Source organism: Aulostomus chinensis, chromosome 1 (assembly GCF_037954235.1).
Source record: "Aulostomus chinensis isolate RoL2024-O1b breed Wild chromosome 1, RoL_Achi_v1.0, whole genome shotgun sequence".
In the NCBI taxonomy this organism is placed as follows: domain Eukaryota; kingdom Metazoa; phylum Chordata; class Actinopteri; order Syngnathiformes; family Aulostomidae; genus Aulostomus; species Aulostomus chinensis.
Genome location: NC_141320.1, coordinates 22,572,225 through 22,582,043, shown reverse-complemented (window position 1 = coordinate 22,582,043; position 9,819 = coordinate 22,572,225). Strand labels below are relative to the sequence as shown.

General features: G+C 46.5%; 1 non-coding gene across 1 annotated transcript; it reads right to left on the bottom strand.

Moving 5' to 3' along the window:
* Positions 1-2,739: 2,739 nt before the first annotated feature.
* On the bottom strand, positions 2,740-2,811 carry trnah-gug (transfer RNA histidin (anticodon GUG)). Its single transcript has one exon. It is a non-coding gene; the product is annotated as a tRNA-His (tRNA).
* Positions 2,812-9,819: the final 7,008 nt, after the last annotated feature.

Sequence of the window (9,819 nt, the reverse complement as noted above, 5' to 3'; positions counted from 1 at the left end):
GGGAGCCAGTCCTGGATGTTAAATGCCCTGATGATGGACAGTGCAGTGGCAAAATGTCTGGTCCACTGACTGAACTCTGCCACAAGTGAGGAACAACAGTCAGCAAGGAGTAGAAACGAAGAGGAGAAATGGAGAGAACAGAAAGAATGAGAGATCATGGAGGAAAGAGGCTGATATTTGCAAGTGTCCTGACTACAACACAGCAATCTAGAGAAACCATGACCTGGATTACTGAGGACCTCCACTGGCAGTTCATTTCTGTTGATCATAGGGCCATGCTGGGTGAGGCAGGAATGAATCCTGGGACTGAGGTTGTGGAGCAATGGTCACCTTTCCTGCTGAAACTGTCAATTCTTCTGCTTGGTTCTCTCCACAAAACCAGTCCCTTAACGGAGCTCAAACCTCAGTTACAGCTGTGAGAGCCCAGAATCTGACACACTGGACCATCAGGAACAGCTTTGTGCTTTCAAACAACAGAGACGACACTCAAGGACTCAGGGAACGCAGGAATCTCTGGCCTCAGCTGACATGTTGAATTTCAGCAACACTTCATGATGCTGGGTTTCGCAAACCAATGAGAAGATGAAGGAGGCCATCAACTCCTTCAAGCTCAACATCTCCACTGCTTTACCCAGGAGGTCAGGAGGTCAAAGCAGAACCTGCACCCCCCACCTCTGATGTTTACTCCACACAGAGATGAGGGGTCTGTTCAGAAGAGTGAGCTGGAGTCTGGGCAAGTCTTTTAATTCAGTCCCTGGTTGAAACAATTGTCTCCACCAACTTCAGTATGGGTCTGGACCTGCACAGGTTACAATTCGTGTCTTGGTCCCAAGGGTTTGTTGAACCAGAGAAGCTTCAAGTGGTGACGCTCATTAAACCATGCATGAAGGTCAACCTGCATTATCTGCTGTGCTCATTAGCAGGGACTTAGCTCCAATGGTAGAGTGCTAGCTTAGCATGTGAGAGGTAGAGGGATCCATGCCCTCCTTCTCAGAATACTTCAGCTTGTTCTGTTGATCAGAGGAGCTGCTGGGTGATGAATGCTGATGTTTGTCCACTGGTGTGATAAAGTGTCCCCTGTTACTGAGATGTGGATGAACACCTGCTCAGGTCAAAGCTGCAATAAAACCAGGGACTCTGAACCTCCCACACAGTGAAGGAGTTTGTCACCAGCCTTTATAATTCCCACCATCCTCTGAATGTGGAGCAACTTGTCCTGCCAAAACTGTCCCCTCTACCATTCTTAATAACACCTGTCCTGACTGGCAATCACACTGGGCTGCAGTGGTGAAAGTGCTGAATGCAGCCAGGATACACAATGACTCAGGCAACACAGGAATCTGTTGACTCAGCTGGAGAAGCAGAGGGTCCACCAAGACCAGCAGACACCTTCATTCTTGATTCTTCATTCAAGGGCAGCCCCTTGAGATGCACCATCTCATTTTGGAGGGGGTCCTGACAAATAATGACCAACAATACAACAATAATAAAAGTAGATTCTATTTTCAACACAAGGACACACACATCATACACCCAGGTACAAGCCAACAATGGTCCCCAAAGCCCCCCCCCCCCCCACCATCCGGTATTATACAAAGTATGATCAGAGATCCCACTGCAGAAAAGGAGTGGGCCTGTGTTCACATACTCATACATTTAAACACCCATCTAAATAAATACTGCTTCCATACACCATTAAAGTACACAATGCATATTCATACACAAATATCCACATATTTACAGTACAGAGAACAAACAAGAACAAGTAGAGAGTGAATCCTGGAGAGAAAAGGGGAGGTGCATCAGAAACAAGAGCAGATGTTTGAAAATGCTTGATGATTTGAAGATGAGAAAGGAAGTGAGAGACCCAAGTGAGGAGGAAAGGTTGTTCCAATCTGATGGAGCTTTAAATACAACCGGTCAAAGCAGGAGGCCGTCCCCACTGATCCTGGATCTGCTCGACGTTCCTGCCTTTTAAAAGGAAGGTGTTCATCACCACTGTTGCAGGATGTGCTGCTGGTGGAGAATTGTTGGGTGTAGATTCATTGAAGCAGTTTGGTGCTGGACCTGCTCTACTAGTAAAGAGTCATGAGAGAACTTTTGTTGTGATTTGGTTCAAACAAATAAAAATGACTTGACTTGATTTGGTGCCTCAGGAGGAGAAAATTTGGGCACAAAAGTTGGACAAGAGTGTTTGTGGAGGTTGTGGATCAAAGTTCTATTTATATACAACACATAGAATCAAACAATGTGAAGCAGGCTAATGAACAATAAATCAAATATAAAAATGCTTTATTTTAAGATCTAGAATATCTTGTGAATATCTGGAGCTTCATTCGAGCAGCAGACCTCCTCAGGTGATGACTTCATATTTGACATGTTTACCATTCAATGAGACTCATTGTCAGTCCATTGAAATCTACTGGTGTTCCTGGTGAGTTGATTTAACAACATGAGCTGACAGAATCTACATTCAGGTAGGAACCACCACATCCAGGGGTCTGGACCTTTGAGCAGGAAGAGCCATCAAAGTAGCAGACTAAGCTAGCAGACGTTAGCATTGAGAAGAAACTGATACCTGAGCCTACTTTTGGGTCTGGTCAAGTGATGACACAATAATATGACATTGTTGTCAGACTGAAGCCTGCTCAGCACTTACTGAACACTGCCCTATTGCATCGTGGGAAATTTCTGCTTGGCTTGTGTCCATCAATACACATAAAGAAATTTATCTCATGCTGCCGTGACCCGGATTCGAACCGGGGTTGCTGCGGCCACAACACAGAGTACTAACCACTATACGATCACAGCTTCTGCAACAGCAGCTTGAGCTTCTATGTCTTTGACTCATTGAGTGTTGCGGCGAACAGCTGTTGAACAGCTGATGTGCGACTGCGGCGGCCCCTGATGCAGGAGACGGGCCAGGCCCCGTTCAGAAGGTGGTGGATATTATTCTTGGTGTTTTTAGGGCATGTTCCCACCCATCTTCACGTGGGTGACAAAAATGGATTTTTTGTAAAGATTTCGGCGCGAGTTCTGCCTGTCAAATTCTGATCGGGGCCAGTTTGGTTGTGTTGTCTGCAGCGCCTGGCACGCTCAGCGGGAGCGAGTCCGATCATTATAAAGGTGGGTCAAACAATTTAGGTTGAGACGAAGGACGGCACGGGCAGAGCAGACGCAGGTCTTCATTCCACCCGCAGAGCTGTAGAGCATGGATCATGTCAAGGACTAAATGAGGGGAAAGAGAGCAGGAGAGCAGGGCAGAGACAAACACAGAGAATTCTCTCCTAAAACAAGGACTGTTCAGTCAACGGTAGCGCAGAGGAAGCGTGCTGGGCCCAGAACCCAGATGTCGATGGATCGAAACCATCCTCTGCTAGAAGAAGAAAAATAAAATGAACCAGTGTCTTTAGAAATGTGTGTCTGTTAAAAAGAGGTTCTGAAGGATTTTGTCTTCCTCCACAATCACCAATGATGGTGAGAGTTAACAGCAGTCCACTTTCTGACTGAAGCAAAAGTAGACTTCAAAAGGTTCTTCTGATTCAACATAGCAGCTAAATTTCCATTTCCATTTTCTGAACAGGACAGGTTAAAAAAAAGGGAATGTCATGACTTCCTCTGTATGTTAGAATATGAACGACTAAAAATGTTCATCCCCAGTTTTAAGTTAGAATTAAACTGGAAATACAAAAACCTTCCCTCTTCAATCCTGTCACTCAGTGTTGTAAACTGTTTCAAACAAATTCTACTGTTGAACAGTTCAAGTGTTTCTAATGAAGCTGAATGTTCGCCTCTACTTTCCTCAATTGGGTTTCTTTCATGTCCTCCTGAGATCAAAGACAGAATTCTAGGTACAAATAAATACACTATCAAAGCCCTGATGACATCATCATCAATTCTGACTTTGATCTGGAGGCTCTTGCTTTAATCTTGGCTTTGATCTGGCTAATGTTTCCTGACAGGTTGCTGTTTCCACTCCAGAGCAACCAGTAGTTGATCCTATCAGACCAGTATGGTGAACAAAGCTTTTCACTTTACCAGTGGAATCACTGGGAAAAGAAACTCCTCCTGTCAGATGAAGGCTTCACTGTGTTGAGGAGGGTTTGTTCAGATGATTCTAGAAGAATAAATCAAAACCTCATCATTGAACATGAACATTAATCACTGATGACTGTTTTAACTAAACCTGCTGGATACTGTGGTGCCTGATGAGGAGACAACTTGGGTACAAAGTTGCAGAAGAGGGTTTTTGGAGAGGAGATTTAGATGAGATGGTTTCCAAATCAAATCGGTTGTCACAAGGGAAAATCTGCATGGAAACACACAAACACACACACACACACACACAACACACACACACACACACACACACACACACACACACACACACACACACACACACACACACACACACACAGAGTCCGACTGACTAACCCATGTTTTTCTTCACTTAAACCACCACTGGAGTATTGAAAGAGATTGCATGAGACACCATCAACTTACATTAAAAACCCCTGACTGCCTTTTATCCCCTCCTGGCTGCAGGAAATTAGACAGACCAGCCCCCATAGCGGGGCTGCACGGTGGTGCAGTGGTCAGCACTGTGCCCTCACAGCAAGAAGGTCCCGGCTCGGGCGTGGGATCTTTCTGTGTGGAGTTTGCATGTTCTCCCTGTTCCTGCGTTGGTTCTCTCCAGGTACTCCAGCTTCCTCCCACTGTCCAAAGACATGGACATTAGGAGACGAGGCTGATTGATACTCTAAATTGACCGTAGGTGTGAGTGTGAATGGTTGTTCGTCTCTTTATGTTGGCCCTGCGATGGACTGGCGACCTGTCCAGGGTGTACACCGCCTCTCGCCCGTAGATGCTGGGATAGGCTCCAGCCCCCCCCCCCCGTGACCCTTACTAGTAAGGAATAAGCAGAAGATGACGATGGATGGCCCATAGAGTGGAGGTGAGACCACAACCATGCTCTACAATCAATATTTACATCAAACCAGCACCATCTCAACAACTTAACCTGACTAAATATATACATGATTCCAGACTACTACACCAACTCAATAACACATCCACATGCATAATCATTCAATGAACCTTGCCTGTGATTGTACCCCCTCCCCCATCTGGGAGCAAAGGTTTGCACCTACAGCTCTTAAGGAGCTTCCTTGGGCCACTCTCCCCTTTTGGCTCCACCCCCTGTAAGGAAACCACCAGGAAGAGGTGAGGACTGACCGTGACGACTGAAACTGCCACATTTACATGAGACAAACTAGATCAACACTAAATACCAGGCCTTGCACAGTGATTACCACTGACTGACACTGGGGTCTTCATTTTCCACAGGCAGGATGGCCGGTCCCCCTGTGCTTCCCAGGTCCCTCCCTGGAACACATGGCATTGAAAATGTTTCACATGTTTTCCGATTCAATAAACCTGACCATTAACATGTGTGTGTGCCTCTAATTTACATAAACTGTTCATACCAAGACAAATGCTACCTTCAATTAATCACTGATGTCATGGAACCCTTGGTCTCCATTACATTGGTCAACCAGAGAAGCTTCAACTGGTGACGCTCATTCAATCATTCATGAAGGTCAACCTCCATCATCTGCTGTGCTCCTGAACAGGGGAATTAGCTCAAATGGTAGAGCGCTCGCTTAGCATGTGAGAGGTAGAGGGATCGATGCCCTCATTCTCCAGAATACTTTAGCTTGTTCTGTTGATCAGAGGAGCTGCTGGGTCATGAATGCTGATGTTTGTCCACTGGTGTGATAAAGTGTCACCCTGTTACTGAGATGTGGATCAACACCTGCTCAGGTCAAAGCTGCAATGAAGTCAAGTCATCACCCTGTAAAGCACCAAATAACAACAAAAGTTACACTTTACAAGTAGAACAGGTCCAGTTCAACACTCCTTAAATGAATTTACACCCAACAATTCTTCATGAGCAAGCACATCCTAGCTTAGGCCCAACTTTTCTTGGCGCTCTCCCAGATGCATGGGAGCTGCTGGGGAAGCGCTACTTAGGCCTAAGCTAGGAGCTAAGCTAAGTTGGTCTGCACCAGCTAGTGAGGGTTGGCTAGCTCTCGCAGCTTTTGGTGCAGAGCCGCTGCAGGTCCAATTCAACCTCGCTAAGCCTCACCTCCAACACAACAAGAAAACTACATTTAACACACTTATCAGTATCACTAAAGGAGGCAGAGGAGGAAGAAAACATGTGGCACTCTGAGCAGGAGAGAGGAGGACAAGAGGGAGAAGCCATCGTTAGCTTGGAGTGGAGAATTTACAAGGCAGAAAGACTGTTGCTACCAGAATGATGGTCTTTTAAACTTCAGCCAAATAAAACAAGTAGGTATTAATTTTTGGTGGGTAATTAGTCAACGAAATAAGGAATTAGCAGGGAGGATCACACTTTAGCGAGCACAATGAAGCAAGGCTCTACGTGCAGCAACACAGAAAAAGGAGTTGAGGTCACACGCTTCCTGCAACCAAGGTCAAAAATCCAGGACGGACGAAGGGGAGGACAACAAAGACAAAGACACAAGAAACAGAGATAATAACCATAAACTCCATAACAACCATAACACATATTGCCCACACACACACACACACACACACACACACACACACACACACACACACACACACACACACACACACACATTTTGTGAAACAACTCAGGAGTCATCAGGTGTTTTACTCAGAGGGATTCATTCATGATAAATGAGCATGGAGGAGACCCAGTAATCATCAACACAAGCGTCACATGAGAAGGTCACCACCCACTTTTATTGATTGGTTCTTGTAAGAATCACTCCTAACGCCATCAGGAGGTCATTTTTTGTCCTGCCCTGTCTCAACTGTTGGAGCACAACTACAGCCTGAACTCTGTCACTACCTTATCCCTCCCTAATAACCTCACACAGACCCACTATCTGGACTAGCCTGACCCCCCTGACCCTCATCAGTCACTCCTAGTGCCTCACACTGGAGGGAATAGCAGCATCGGTGAGCTCTGACTGTTGGGATGCACATCCATGTGATGAAGAGCTGTTTTAAACAGGGAATCATTTGACCTCTTGACCTGTGTGGGCAGGTACAGAGGGACGATTCCATCATGAACAATAATATTAATAAACAAATGGGTCTTTAGCTTCTTTCTAAAGGTGTCCACAGCGTCCTCATGTCCAGTGGGAGAGCGTTCCAGAGTCTAGGAGCTGCAACCTGGAAGGTTCACTCTCCTTCAGTGAGGCTGAATCCCTGTGGTCAGTGTGGATAAGGGACCCCACAGATATCACTAAAGTGCTTTAGACTGCAAAGCACTCAGCTAATCAAGCTGGGATCAACTGCTGTGGTGATCAAGGTATCATCATATATAACAAACAAAGAAAACAAAGTTGAGGAAAAGCACACAAAGAAGAAACTATGAACATAAACAGAGCATCTTCCACACCAGATGTCACACGGCTCAGTAGACCTCTGGTTTGACCCGTAGCAGGTCCAGTCTCCAGGGTGCCCCCATCATTCTGCTCTTCAGTCACAGGATATGCAGCAGAATCCCATAGCTCCTCTGCAGAAGAACATATGAGAGCGTCTGCTTGCTCTCCTCTGGCTGGACATAGGGGAGAGTCTGTTTGCTCTTCTCTGGCTGGACGTAGGGGAGAGTCTGCTTGCTCTTCTCTGGCTGGACGTAGGGGAGAGTCTGTTTGCTCTTCTCTGGCTGGACGTAGGGGAGAGTCTGTTTGCTCTCCTCTGGCTGGACGTAGGGGAGAGTCTGCTTGCTCTTCTCTGGCTGGACGTAGGGGAGAGTCTGCTTGCTCTTCTCTGGCTGGACGTAGGGGAGAGTCTGTTTGCTCTCCTCTGGCTGGACGTAGGGGAGAGTCTGCTTGCTCTTCTCTGGCTGGACATAGGGGAGAGTCTGCTTGCTCTCCTCTGGCTGGATGTAGGGGAGAGTCTGCTTGCTCTTCAGAAGTTTGCTGGACCTTCACTTGAAGGTCATGATTTTCCTCTTTCAAACAGCTTTTTAAATCATGAAGATTTCCCAGGATTTCCCACTGAGCACTGCTCCTTTTCTTCTTTTGTGTTCTCACTGCACATAGAAGACTCTGAACTTCACCGTTCAGACTGCCAGTCTTTGTGGGGTCCTGGTCCTTCCTTGATTCAAGGTGGGCCAACTCAGCAGTGAAGGTCTCTGTCTCCTGAGATGCAGTAGAAACTTGTCTCCTCAAACATCCATTTTCTGCCTCTCTCTCCTCACTCTGGGACCTCAGCTGTTCAAGAGTCGTCTTCTTCTCAGTTCGTTCTTCTCTCATTTTGTTCTTCTCTGCCTGGATGGAGTTGAGCTCACACTTGAGGTCACACTTCTCCTTGTAAACCATCTTCACCTGAAGCTGAAGATTGTGGACTTGTGTGTTCAGGTCTCTGATCTGAGTCTGGTTCTCCTCCCTCACAGATTCAAGGTTGCCCACCATGGCAGACATGTTCTCTACCAGCTGATATGCAATGATCTTCTCTTGTCCAAGACTAGAAACCTGTCCCCACAAATTCTGGTTTTCTGTCCATCTCTTGTCACACAGAGACTGAAGCTGATCAAGAGCACTTTTCTTCTCAGTCAGGTCTTCCTCAAGACATTTCATCTCCACCTGTTCACTCTCCCTCAGAGACTGAACCTGGGTCAGCTCTTTTCTGAGCTCATTGTTCTCTCCATCAACCTTCCTCCCCTCACACTGAAGACTGTGGACTGTTGCGTTCAGGTCTTCTATCTGAGTCTGGTTCTTGTCCTGGACCGTTTGGAGGTTGGCCACCACAGCAGTGAGGTTCTGTAGCTCCTGGATTGCTCTTTTATTCTCACGTTCAAGAGTAGAAACTTGTTCCCTCAAATTCTGGTTTTCTGCCTGTGTGTTGTCACTCAGAGACTGAAGCTGCTCAAGTGCAGCTTTCTTCTCAGTCAGGTCCTCCTGCTCTGTCAGCCTTAGAGATGGAGGAGCAGGATCACATTGACCAGGATCATTCAGTGGATAAATACAGCTCCTACTGAGATCCACCAGATCTCTGAATGCTCCAACTACACAATCCAATGGAGTCATAGCCGTCTGTCCTGGGTTGATCTGAAGATCTTGAGCCAGACTAAATCTCCTGGAACTGTCAAGTGTTTAAAGACCAAAACTGCCCCAGAAATGTGGAGTCTGGATTCTTTTCTAGAATGTGACGGCAGTGACAGTCCTGTAGAGTGACATCACTGACATGACTGATGACTTCAGTCACGTGACTGGATGACTTCAGTCACGTGACTGGATGACAGTGTAGATTCCAATGTAGAGGTTGGGGAAATAGTCTTTGAGAATCCAGCTTGAACCCACGCCCTCCTTGTCCTTCTAAAACCCAAACAGCGACCATCAGTCTCCCTCCAATCCTGTACTTGGGTTCAATGTTGCTGTTCCATTTTGCAGCAGTAGGTGTCGCTGTGATACCAGGTTCAGTTCAAGAGTCCCAACTCCAGCTCATGTTGGTGACCTCAGTGGCAGGTAAAATGGTGCTTCAGTGGATCATGTGATCAACTCATGTGTGTCCTCACTGCTCCACAGGTCTGTCAAATGTTCTGTAAAATAGTTGGACCCAGCAGAGCTGCTAGATTAGGAGTTGATGGAGTCGTTGCAGATACCAGGGTCCAAAGTCCAGCTTGAACCTGGTTTGTGCAGTTCTTTGTCAAGCTAGCAGCCGTTCTTTTCACTGCCAAGCTAAAGTGACTTCTGTCAACAAAGGTCAACATACAAAAGGATATTTCTGCTGGCAGTTCAAGATTTTGATCAAACT